This window comes from Melopsittacus undulatus, chromosome 4, assembly GCF_012275295.1.
Source record: "Melopsittacus undulatus isolate bMelUnd1 chromosome 4, bMelUnd1.mat.Z, whole genome shotgun sequence".
NCBI classification, from domain to species: Eukaryota; Metazoa; Chordata; class Aves; order Psittaciformes; family Psittaculidae; genus Melopsittacus; species Melopsittacus undulatus.
In genome coordinates this window covers 30,766,825-30,780,659 of record NC_047530.1, presented here as the reverse complement: position 1 = coordinate 30,780,659, position 13,835 = coordinate 30,766,825, and positions in this window count along the sequence as shown.

Genomic DNA, 13,835 nt, shown 5'->3' with positions numbered 1-13,835 from the left:
ACTAACAGGGATGGATCATTCACAACCTCCCTGGGCAACCCATTCCAGTACCTCATCACTCTAACCGTAAGAATGCCTTCCTTAGATCCAATCTAACCCCATAGCAGGGGGGTTGGAACTAGATGATCTTTAGGTCCTTTCCAACCCTAACTATTCTATGATTCTATGATTCTATGAAAATGAGTGCTGTGTAGGTAACTTCAAGCATAAAAGTTTTTTTTTTGTAATTGGTTTAAACTCAAAACAAATGCAAGTAACATTTCATTGCTTGTAGTGATCATATTCAAGCAGAATTCATCTACTCTCAGTTGAATTTTTAAGAATGATTGTTTCAGTACACAGATTTCCTCCATAATGATTCCCTTTCCCAATAAAGCAAGAGTTCATTACATTTCCACAGTTCTCCTGGGAGGAGTTTGGAGAGTTCTTTTCTTTTATAGTACAGCTCTACCTACTTCTAATAACTTGCAAAGCATATAAACTCTAACTACACTGGAGTCACATGAGTTTTCCCCATACCGCACCATTGACTCTCCTGGGAGAAGCCTCAGACAGCTCTATCCAAAATAATTACTGCTTACAGTGATTTCCCATATTTCAGAAAATCTTTTTTTAAAAAATCATATTTTCTGTTTCTGCAAAAATCTCACTTGCATTTAGCAATCACAGGATTAGCTGTTTTGCTTAAAGGCATCTACATTCCTAATTACATTTCAAAACATAAAAAACGCAATGTAATTTTTGTCTCTCATATCCAAATAACCATCATGTTCTGAAAAGTCCATTTATATATCCTGGGAGTTTTTTGCATATCAGCCATCAGGCGTGCAATAATACCAGTTGTAATATTATCTCTGTTTTCAAAACAGATGCTCACGCCTTTCATCCATCACCTCCATGTCCAGGGGGATGAACGGAAGAACATCCAGTATTTACCATTTCAAGGAGACCAGCCTTTTATGTCCACCCATAGAACTAGAACTTGTATCCCTCATAGCTTCTAATCTTTTCTGTAGAGATGTGGGTCATTGCAGAACACATTTGTGAAACCCCTGTCCCCTCTGGAGAAAACCACTCAACCAAAAACACCTATACCCTGCAGTACGAGCCCTTTGTATATTTGATAACCTATCAGATGTCACCTTTTCAATTAGACAAAGCATAACAGTCTTGCAGCCTTAGCAGCTTTGTCCCTCCTTGCTTATCTCATGTAGCACACTAACTCACATACAGATGCCCTTCCCTCCTTTCTGCCACCACTGACAGCTCATAGATCTATCTAATTTTCCCACACCCATATGCCCTTCCCACAACACACCACTCACACACAGAAAACACTTGAGGACTGTGGTGAAAGAGCCCATGAAAGGAGGGAAGCTGGTGCTGTCAAAGACAAATATTGTGCAAGCAAATGAAAGATCTCCCACCCTCACCAGCGTGGTGCTCACAGCAAGTCGGGAGGTGCATGGGCTCTGGAGGAAGTACGGCTGCAGACCTGCCCATCCCAGACCTGCCTAGATATTTATTTAGATATCTATGACAGTCCAGAGCAATGGAGGCTGAGATTTCAAGTGCATTTTATGGTCTTGATTTTGTCTGGTGTCAGATGTGGTCACAGGCAGAGAGAGCTTCCCATGGGGAAGACAATTTCCACAGATCAGCATGTTTATCTGCTCCCATCATTTGTTTCACTTGACAAGGAGCAAACTGTATCTAACCCTGACAAAATTTTGGCTGAGGAAAAGGAAATGTACATACTAAAATTGATCCCACAGGTTATTATAATAGAGAACTGGGGAATGTATCTTCATAATAAGCTTGTGCAAGACACACGGAAATTTAGGCCTGCCTGAGTGTGTCTGCACACAGGGCTGCAGGTGTGCAGCAGCAGGGATATGTATCTTTGTGTCTTACTCTTCTCGCTTTGTAGCACAAGTAACAAGAGCAAGGATAGTGCAGCCTCATGCACTCCCACAGGGCTTTTCAAGCCAAGCAAGAGTGCAGGCTGCCAGGGTTGGAGCTGTTCTTAGTGCCAATCAGCTGGTGTATCTACCTAGTCTGCTGGATCTTAACAGCCCTTTGACCCTGCTTTCTAGGTCTGCTTCGATTTACTTGTGCCAACTATTGTGAAGCCGACGGCTAGCTGTCCTGAAAATGCTTCTGCTGTATTTTTTTAGCACTAAAAACCCTCATCATAACTCACATCACTGTGTGACTTTCCCAAGTTCCAGCTCCTATTTCCAGCATCAGAGTTAAAATGTTCCTTTGTTATACCTAGCAAGGAACTAATTTATCTTAAATTGTTTTCTATTGTATTTTAAACTACTGCCTCCAGCCATCTTGATGATATATAGTAATAGAAGTTATTGCTTCAATCATTAACACTGGTGACCATTGCTAAAATGCAGCAAGGAGGAGAAAAGTATAGTTGGGTTGGTTTGCTGATAGTAATAATCAGCAAGGAAGTCTCAGTGGGAAAGGGAAAACATAGAGCTATATTTTCTAATAGTTTGAACAGCGAAGTAGAAGAGAAGTAGCAAATAGGAGGAGGATGATTTGGTGCATGTTATGTTCCTACATCTGTACCTCATGCTAATGTCATGTAAAATGTAACAGGGAGCTTAGTGAGAAATAAAGACAAGACAGATACCTGGTCTGGCTGAACCCAACAGTATTCTTACTTTGTATGAAGAGCTAAAGCACATTTCTAAAATATTCTATGACCCTCAAATAGACAACTGGCTTCCCAGTAGTGTTCTGCAGTATTTATTTAACTTGGGTTAAACCTGGGAGGACTGCACACCATTACTAACCTCTTGAGTCTTGCTAAGCTTATTTCGAGTGTTTGGATTTACCATGATGCTCAGGCAAGTGACTGTGAACAGGTAAGCAGTTTTCTGCTCCTGGGGATATTGGCCTTAGTTTGTGCAATATGCAGTGCTCCCTCTTCTTTTGATGGCAAACTTCATGATGAGCAGCAGGTGGGGGAGCTAGCACAGAGGAGAGAACAGCAGTTTCCCTTCCCATATCCACCTACATTCGCTCTACTTGGGGGGTGAATGCTGTAGCTCTCAATCTCAGTCAAAGAACAGCCTGAGAAACACTGGAGAGTGGAGATTATCAAAAAAAGATACCATTATGGTAGGCTGCTCTGCTCCCTGGAGAACTTCGATTTACCATCTGCTTGTTGTCCAGTCCTGTCAACTTCAGCCATGTGGTTTCCTCAGGGGATATCACAGTTGTTAATGATGATTTTCTGAAGGGGAGATATTGCTGTAGTGTTATCACTCACTGGATGAATTCCTGAGTGCTGGCTGGAGCAGGAGTGGCTCTGAGTGAGCTTCATGTGTTCACCCTGACCAGTAGGGTATAGGCATAGCTTTGGTTCCCTGTGGATGGAGCCCTGGTAGCTCAAATACAGTGATGTGAGACCACTGCAATTTTCACCCTATTTCTAAAGACTTCTGGTACAGAATTTAGGTGCCATACTAGTAGTGTCCTGAGTGCAATACAGTAAGGAGGTTAATTTGGGTTTTTTACTGAAGTATGAAAATTCTCTCTTGAGGTGCATTGGTTTTGTTGCTGCCAGTGGTATCACTGCTGTAGATAGCTGTGCTGGAAACAGTTTAGTTCAGAGCACTTCCCTAGCACACAGCTCTTCCTAACCCAGAGGATGCGGAGAGTTGCTTTATGGCCACTCTCTCCTTCCACTCCAAGCTGAATGAGGAACACCCCGACTAGACTGGACTATATCAGATGAACCTTCCAAGCTGACTCAGGCACAGTGACTTTGGGTGAGTAAATGCAACAGCCACACTCACAGTTGCTGCAGTGTGTTTGAGACACTTGGTAGTAGCTGGGTCTCCTCAGCCAAATGTGGTATGCTGGATTTCCCAGAGCAGTTCTTATTAATTTGGTCTTCATAGCTTTTATCAGGCAAAGCATGTGACTTGATTTGAAGTGCTAACCCTGCTTTCCCCTGCTATTAGTTATCTGCTTTGATAGGACATCTTGAATCGCACCAGTCCCTTTGACTGTAGGGCAAATATTTGATAGAAGCTCATCTCTCGCAAGTCTGTCTGCTCCCTGAAAGACTCCACTAAATCCCTGACAAAGGCTTTCACTTCTCTCCTGAAATAGAAAACCTTGTCACTATTGCCTTGTGATACTTAGGCGCTCTCTCTCCCATGGGCTTCTGAGTTAAAGGGGTGATGACTGTCACAGCACAACAGGTTTTACCACAAAGATGCCCACATGCATCCTGGCAATACTCCCTCCCTGTCAAACCCCAGCAGGGTCTCCGTCACATGAGCCTGGTGATCAGTTCCCCTAGGAGTAGGTGGCAGCTCTCTCCAGCAGCACAGGCACTACAATTAGCTGTGATGTAATTAGTGGTGAGGAGCAAAACATTCTTTGCAGGGATTGTTTGGGAGCCTGAGGCAAAAGGTTTTTGTCCATAAGCTGGTGGGTTAAGTAATTTAGAAATCTTAAATAAGTTATGCTAAGCTCTAGGAAGGTTTCAGATGATGAGAGAAGGAAATTCATCTCTGTCTCATCTGAGAAAACAAACAATAACATGAAGTGATAAGTTCTCAATGGCTTCTTTTAAAAGAAGTATATCCGGGACAATACAAAATAACATCAAAAGCTTATGTATAAAAATCCACACAATCTGAAACATGTTGACTAGAGACTTTCCTCTGATAACACGATAGTGGAAAAAAGCTATATAAAAAGGGGATACACACTGTAAAAGGTAAGACCCAAGGAAAAACAGTTTCATTGTGCTTCTGACAAGTCCAGACAACGGCTGTGGTTTTCCCTGCACTGAAAAGCAGTGTTTTTCAATTACTAAAATAGCATTCAATATCCTCTCCCTCCTCATTATGGGAGCCGTGAGGACAAAGCATGGAAAATGCAGGTAGGGGCAGCCTGCAGCGAGCAGGAGCTGCTACCTTGAGGATGGGCAGAGGAGGAACACCGAGCAAGTACTGCAGCCATGCAGGATTACTCTTGCCAAGGACTGGCAATAAAGCTCAGAACCATCCTAGCACATGCAAGGTCCTGTTCATGCAAAAAAGATCATCTCATCTTGATGAGTAGATTCTGCTTTCCTACCATCTGCTAGTTGTGTATTTACTGCACAATTAAGACTGAAATGTATTATAATAAGTAGCCAAAAGACCAAGCCATATGGTTTCCAATAGACCTCTGAATTATTTGCAGGCTCATCAGGAGTCATTCAGCCATCTAGCTGAACACCGAGACCTCAAGGAGCCAGTGACACTTTTGCAGCAACAATTTCATCTCTCTTTCCCTTGTATGTGGGTTCTTTAAGTTTAGAAGGAAGGCAGCATTTATTTCTTCAGCATTGGGGAATCTCACTCTTCAGAGCCACAGCTAATCACTGCTGTACCAGGCAGCCACATACAGCACCTGGCAATGGAGGGCAGAGCAGTTTGTCATCTCCTTGTCTGCCTAAACCCATTTATCATAAAGCATCCAACATGCAGAACAGCATTGCCACAAAGAACAGCTGGTCCCAGGTGGTATGTCAGAGCCCACACTCAAATGGGAGAGCTCATCCCCTTTTTCCTGGCTTCTTTAGACCTCACTTTCTGGATACTTTGGTCACCATGGCAGACAGCCAGCACCTGCCTAGCACAGTGCCACTACATCCCTCTGTCTGAAAGAGCACAAGTCCGTTTTGAAGTTAATCTTTAATAAGAATGTATGAAGTCGCAAGAGGGGAAGGGAGACAGGCAGCCTTGTGGCTCTAGTTGAAAGAGGCAGACAGGAACACCTCTAAATGATATATTTGAATTTGGCTTCTTTCATTAACCAAAGGCTTTTGTTGCCTCTATATTGCATAGGAGACAACAGAAATGAGGAATTGTTGTCAAGCCTTTCTGCAGCAGGCAGGAATCCACATTAATCACCGCATACTTGCTGCTGACAAAAAGGGCACATCCCACTTTGAACTAGCATGACAGTTAGAAGCCACTTGCAAATTAATGCAGATAACCTCAGAAGACTATGGCTGGCTAACAGGAGTGTGGTGATTGACTCGCAAAATGAAAAAAGAAAAGGAAAATGTAATCAATAATTCAGGAGGTTTCCTGAATGAGGTATTATACAATGCAATGTGCTCCAAGCCCTCAGCTAGCATCTGTTCTTTCTGCTTATAGCCCACTGAAGCAAGTTAAACATTTTTTTCTCTCATTTTATGCATATATAATAATAATATTAATAATTAATAATATTAATAATAATAATCTCATTGAAGTGACATGGCATGATTACAGGTATTGATGATACTGGACACGCACAGCCCTATTTTATTTATCTATTACCATCACCAAGGGTTCTTAGAGGCATGTTACCATATTGAAATGAAGTCCACATCCTTACCCAAGACACAGCCCTATATACTTACAGTGGTATGCAAATCCAGCAGTGTAATTTTAGATTATGCATCTAAGAGTGCAGGAGCTAGTCTTTCCACAGTACTCACTTCTTGAAAAGAAGAAAAGTTGTTTCAAATATTTCATTCTATACGTAGCAAAGGCTATCAGCTCTTTCGCTTCTCCCCCAGTCCTTACCCATTAACCCCACAGAAATATTTTCTGAAACGTAACTAAAAATCCATATGTAAATTTCTTGTTTTGAAATGTTTTCCTATCACCATTCCTGCTTCTATCCTCTTCAGTGAAATGAGTGGAGTACTGTCAGCAGATGAAATAAGGCAGACCTGTGAACATTGGACCTTAGAGAGAGGCTTGGTAGGATTTTCCCCCAGAGACTGCAGGACTTTTTCTAGCCCATGCTATACAAGCACATGCCTACTTTCCTACTTTAAATTAATCTAACTCCTGACACAGCCCTGAAGGTAAGCAAAGCTGCTTTAATGGCATTAATACACATCTTCATCTCTGCATGTTTCAGTTCATTGGAAGTAAGGGTGTTGAGTCGAAAGACACTGCAGACACAGTCCTGAACAAAGCAGCAAAGAGAAGATTCACAGGTACTAGTGGTCCCAATTTCATTGCCAAATCCCTGAAGATCTGGTGAATCATTAGTCATACCAAGGACAAGGATTTCTGTCTCTTGAGCTGTTTCAATATCCTGCTTCAGGTGCCAGAAAGACCTCACTGCACTAGTGGGAAAAGTAGAAATGAAGATTCATCTGGAAGTAGATATATTTGCCAATTTTTTTTTTTTTGGCTCCACAAAACGTAAGGAGCATGGACGTATATTCAAGGGCTTCACTGATGATAGCGCTAATCTCAATTATGGGATATACCTGCAAGGAATTTTACTTGTCATCCCCCAGTTTTACCAAAGAAAATATTCTGGCCACTCAGTTTTCTAGAATGGGGCTCTTTCAATTGCTGGTTTTATGTAGCTTGTGTTGCAAATGGAAGCATAACTCTGATCTAGGGACAAGGCCTACATGAAACAGCAAGGAGAAACTGGTCCCCACATGTGACCAGTCCCCATTCGTGACAAGTGCACAGTAGCTCTGCCATGCTGAATTGTCAGCTAAATGTGAAAATGCAGCACATAGAGGCCTTTGGAATGCTGCTTCACTGTCTGCAATTTATGGCTGTACACCAGAATATTTCCTGGTGGGACTTCAGAGTGAATTTCCATTTCTCTGCTCCTCGTTGCTCACAGATGTCCAAAAATCCCTACATTAAACTTAAGCAACTTATATAAGAAGTACAATTCCAAACAGATTTACTCCCCTGCTTCTTCCACATCGTTCATAAGTGATGGAAATGTCCTTTGGTAACATTATTCCCAAGCCATTTCCTCAGTTTGAAATTGAGCTGAACATCTATTGCATAAAAATTTCTGACTGGAACATAAATCAGAACTTTTTGGCATAGCCACCTGTTCCATGACTTATAGTTGACTGGATTCAGAAATAAAGGTTTTCAAAACACAGTCTCTTGGAGCTGGGGAAAACACATAGGGTTTTTTTTCACTTCAAATCCTTTAAGTTACAATACCTGTAATAGACATTTTAAACTTACAGGATGACCCATAAATTTTTCTCCTTGCAATTGTACAAATTGATGTGAGTCATGTTGTACCCTCCACATTTTAGAGAACAAGAATACATTAGTGACATCCAGAATACATCCGGATACATTAGTGATTAATTCTACCAAGAAGACCATGAAAAAATATCATTGTATACAGAGAGCATGGGTGGAACAGCTTGCAGTAAATAAGGCCAGGGTTTATGTAGAGAACAAGAAGGAAGAGGTAAAATACTTGATAACAGAGCACAGCACAAAATGCCTGGCATGAGACAGAAACCCCACATCATGTATGTAATGACATAAACCAAAGTTTGTCTTGTAAAGCAGGCATAAGAGGAATTAAGGTGCCTGGACAATCCTAATTCTGGCATTTCCTAGTTCTGTGAGTGCCTGACTACAAATTAAACCATTAGAAAAAAAAAACAGTACATGGAATACTATCAAAGTTTAATCTAGTGGTTTGTTTTATAAGGAAAGTTGGCCTGTGACAAAATCATGATATAATCAAAAGAGGAAGGCTGGCCTGCTACTAGAGAACACAGTAGTGAGTCAGAGTTAGAACTCTAGCTTGGACACAGGTTTCTCTCTAACCTCAGATAGTGTATTTTCTATGCCATAAAGTAAGAACAATGGTATTTCCTAAGTATTTGTGACATAAATTAACTTTTACTTCCTGGCCCATGAGATCTGGCAAGGAAGTGTTCCAATGAAAAAATGTACAAGAACCAAAACTGTAAATAAATATTAGTCACCATGTCACTAACAAAGCTACAATTTGTCCTACACTTCCCATTTTCCCATCTTCTTAGTGCTTCATGGAAATTCTGCAGCTATTAAAATACAATGCAGCACATTAACAATGAAGCCAAAACAAGCACCTCAAGCAAGAAAACATCCTCTGCCCAGAGCTGAAGTTAATAACCAGGCAATATTTGCTATGCTACTAAAATAATGTATATGATTAAGATTTCACAGGTGTCCTTACCTTATCATTAGCTGCTCACATGAAGATTAGATCATTACATTGAGCTCCTATTGGGAAAAGACATTTCCCAAGCACTAGCTTATCTTTTCTAGTGATTTTGCTAAATATATAGTGGTAAGAAGAAGCTTCAGAGCTGTTCAGGCATTTGGTGCACAACAAGAAAACAGTAGCCTTTTCCTACCTGAAGCATATATGCCTCCTGCTGGCTAAACTGTTTGACTCTTCTCATTTGGGTCAACAAACTAAATTCAATTGGATAATATGTTGGTTGATTTCATCTGGAAGAAAAAAAAAAAAACAAAACCAAACAAAACCCCAAAACAAATATAAAGAAAAGGGGTTTTCCCTTTTTAGCCTTTTCTTTTTTCTTTTTTTTTTCTTTTTAATTTGAAGTAATAAATGGTTCCTTTCACTTTCAGGGGAAAAGTTCATTTTAAATGGAAATGTGACCTTCTTGTAAAAGTTTAAAAGATATTTAAAGTAAATTGAGTTCGACCTGTCAAGGTATAATAGAAATTCTGTTACAATGAAAAAAAGCAGTAAGGTTTGGTCATTATGGTCATTAAAATACTCAGAAATAAAGTGAGTACTGCTGCCCTCTACATGTACCAGAGATGCTGAAGAAGGCCTCCCAACACAGCAGGGGAAGAAACCCCACATCCGTCTACTCTGCACATTTTGTTATTTAATTTTAGCAGTGCAGTGTCCTAACATCCACCTGTCTCATATCTGACAATATGTTCAAATCTTTGCCTAGTTAAGGAACACTGACGTATCTGAGTTTACTGCTTAACAGGTTGACATTTCAACCAACGTTTTTTGACCTTCTGCACTCCACACTACATATTAATTGTGACATCAGCTATTAATGATCACATTAATGGACATGAAAACCTCCTCCAAAGAACATGCAGGTTCTCTCTACAAGGCTATTTTCTTTTCCAAAGCTCACAGAGCTCTTAAACATAGCTCTTTCTCTGGGTCCGTAAGCACCTGTAGGTATCCTTTTAATTCTTAGTACAAACTGACCAGTAAACTGACTAAATAACAAACCAGTGCACACAGAAGGGAAAAGACTTAATTATTTCCTCTTATTGAGCTACATGTTTTTACATATAAGACTATATTTTTAAAAACTTTTTTCAGCACCTGAGGGCATCCCTAGTGTACTCATTTTCCTATAAGGTAGACACTCAGTGGGAATTTACTATACATGGTCGTATCAGGTAAGTCCACCTGGACTAGTATGCAAAGATCCATGCAGTTGGCCGAGATAATAATTGTTTAAACCAATCAGCCTTAGGACCACAGATATGACAGTCACCTTCATATTTATAGAAAGTTCCTCAGTTTTCTTGGCCTTCACAGCTTCCCCTCACACATGGAAAAGACATCAGCAACTACCACACAGAGAGCTTAGATTAAATTTACTGTAGGTGGACCCCTTGCTAGGGGTGTTAATGAGGAGCAGATGAGCAGGAATAGGAAACCCAAGAAGGGGTGTGTAACCGATGATGGGCAAGAGAAATTGCCAGGCACAGCCTGAACCTGTTTTGCTGTTGCATTAAATTGGCTTGTTTGGGAACTGCCAAATAAGAGCTAAAAAGATCAGATTGCTTCATGCAGGATTGCAGGTGAGCATGGCTAACTTATTAGTGCTCTGCCTGAGTAAGGAAGGTTCAATCCACAGAGAAGAAAGCAGACTTAGCAAGGCAAGAAAATTAAGCATGATGAAAAGCAGAAATGAAATTATTCTTTTAAAGCTCTTGTTAAGCTATGAAAGATAGAATAACTTCCCACAAAAAAGGAATTCATATTTGCAGGATGAGACAGTAAAAATTTCATTTTCCAGTTTATTCCAAGACAAGCCTAGATTTTAGGGTGACTCCTCTTTTCCTTCCTATGAAAAATCCAGTCATACATCTTCCCTCAAACAGCAAGACTGTGCTGTTCGTTATAGATCATTCTCAGCAGGCAGCTGTACAGAAGGGATTCAAGGGGAAAAGGTGACATTTGCATCTTATAAGGGTCTTTTTGTTGTTACTTTGTGTTGAGTTTTTTTTTTTAACTTGACAAACTAGTTTATCAAACTGAAATACATCAGAATGAGAGACAGAAATAAAACAATGTGACTGGCTTCAGAGCACCGCATGCATTCCCCTCAAGATAGACCTGCTCTAGGTCTACCCTGAACAGTTGAGTAGGCTGTTGGCTTTGAGATATCCCACCCCACTTCGAGGATTAAAAACTTTAGTATAAATCTGACAGCACAACGTCTATCTTTCTGCACCTAAGGCTCACTGGTAATCTTATTGTTACTCAGATAGTGCTTATTTCTTTTCTAACAAAACATGCAGTCATTGTTTGCGCTTAATCCCTCAAAAACCTGATGCTGTATTCACACTGTGGAGGAGTATCACTTAGCCTGGCTCCAACCTTTCAACACACTTTAACAGATGTGACAATGATATCCAGAGCTCATTTTTCCTGCTGCAACATCTTAAAGTCATCCCCAGGTCTGTAATGTGGCTTTATAAAAATGACCCTTTGAGTTTCCAGTCCGTCTTTACTGACTCTGCAAAACAGCATCAGTTTACGTTCTGTTTTCTTTCTTTTTGAATCTTTGCATTCCCAGCTTGTGCTCTCAGATATGCTGGATACTTTCTTTCCCACAAACCCTCACAGGAAGAAGATACTTGCAGGCAAAACTCTGTCCTTTGTGGAATTTTCTGTCTTTTTCTGCCCAGATAATCATGCAAGGGGAAGCAATTAGCTCACAACTGTTAGATCTGTACATAGTGCATACAATGATAATAGTCTTACTCTTTGCTGGATTAGCTCTGAAAGGCTAACAAAAGCATAATGCAGTGTGCATGTCTTTATTTTCACTGATGCCACCTGCAAAAACATGAAATGCAGAGAAGTCCAGGTATGTTCAGTAAGATAGTGGCTTTTAGGTAAAAGGTTTTGGTGTGGGTTGATTCTGGGGGTTTGTTTGTTTGTCTGTCTGTTTTTCCAGGAATTACAGTACACGTTTTTCCTGATTTTGGATGAAGATGAAAGTGAACTGTTCACTTCAAGAAATATTCAAATTGCTTATACAAAGTAGAACTGTGTTGCTCATTTTGTTCTCTTTTTTTTTAACCGATTCTTATGGTTCTAAATGAGAAAGAAGCATGATTTGCCCTTGGTGAATCAGTGCTGGCTTTTCCCAATCACATCCTTCATTTGACTTGTTAATAGTCTGCAAGGAGGATTCATTCCATAGCTTTTACAGGGACTAAAGTAAGACTGATGTTTTCTTTTATTTTCTATAATTTTCTGGATCCTCCTTTAAGGAGGTAAAGGTTAAAGACAGAGAGGTAGAAAGTGTTGAGAACCTCTGCTTTTTCAGCATTATTAGTGACTAATTCGCCTGTCTTGATTAACAGTGGGCTAATATTTTATTTCTGTTCCTGCTTGTTGTTGACATACCTGAAGAACCTTTTCCTGTGTTTTTTGACATCTCTGGCCAATTCCAATTGAAGCTGAGCTTTTGCTTTTCTAATGAATCTCTGCACACCCTGGCAATGCCCTTGTAGTTCTCAGCAGGTATTTGTCTGCTCTTCCATCCCTGTTTAAATTTGGTTCAGTAGTGATATTTACCCAAAAGAGAGCATGGGTCTCTGCCCAAGAAATGGCACCATCAAGAAACACGGTAGCACTTTGTGCCAGAGAGGAAGGGATGACACAGAAACAATCTCCTGCACTGTGGAAAGTCTCCAGGGTCCTCCATGGAAATGATGTAAAGCTTTGCCGGAAAGCAGCTCGCTATGTACTAGCCTAAGCAGTGTGCTGTGAAACCCATTCAGTTTTAGCAGGTTAGTTCTAAACTTATTATTTATTCATGCAACTTTTATCTTTTTTTTTTTACACTACATGTAATAATTTGTTTCAGAAATAGTTACTGTTATGCAAAACAGCAAACTACTGAGAAAATCATGTTTCAGCAAGAATCTAGTGCAGTCCTTATCATCCTGCATACAGATTCTAAAGGAAAAAAAGGTATTTCACAACTTTAACACATCCACCCTCCTTCTTTTTTCTGTTTTTTTTTCACTGTCTTTCTCAATCACCTCTAGGAACAATTACTTGGGCCAGCTGGTTACATAAATGAGCTTGCTCAGGGACTCTAAAAACAAAGTAGCCTTCTGTATGTCCCAGACAAGAAGTCACAGAGAAAACAGTTGCAGCTAGATAAAGGCATGCCCTGGAAATGGAAATCAAGTGAACAAGCAGAATGAGAATGTGAGTAAACTAGAAAATGTAAATAATCAACTTTGCCAGAAAAAATACAGAGTAGCTAAAGCAGGTCTGATTAAGAGGCACATGCTTATAGGGGAAGAGACAATTTGGAAATAGGTAGGTTTTGAAGAAATATGTTTTGACTTATGCAATTAATACACAACAAGTAGAAAGAACCAGTATGGACTGTGTAGCATGAACATCTCATAAAGAGTAGCACGAAAACAAGGGAGATTTTTTTTTTCTCAGGCCAGAGGCTTTTTCCAAGGGAAGGCTCAGCCATGGAGGGTCTCTATGTACACTATATAGAAGCATCAACCATGCTTGCAGGATTTTTTTATCACCCCCATTTCCTGACAGAAGAACCACAGTGCAAGAGTTTGCACCCTCTGCGAGTACACTGTCACTGGCCTATGTTGCAGTTTCCCAAGCTGACAGAAACAAGACAAGGCAGCAGAGGAAACCAAGGCCTAACATAGAAGGTAGTCAATATGAAGACACCAAAAAAGCTGCAA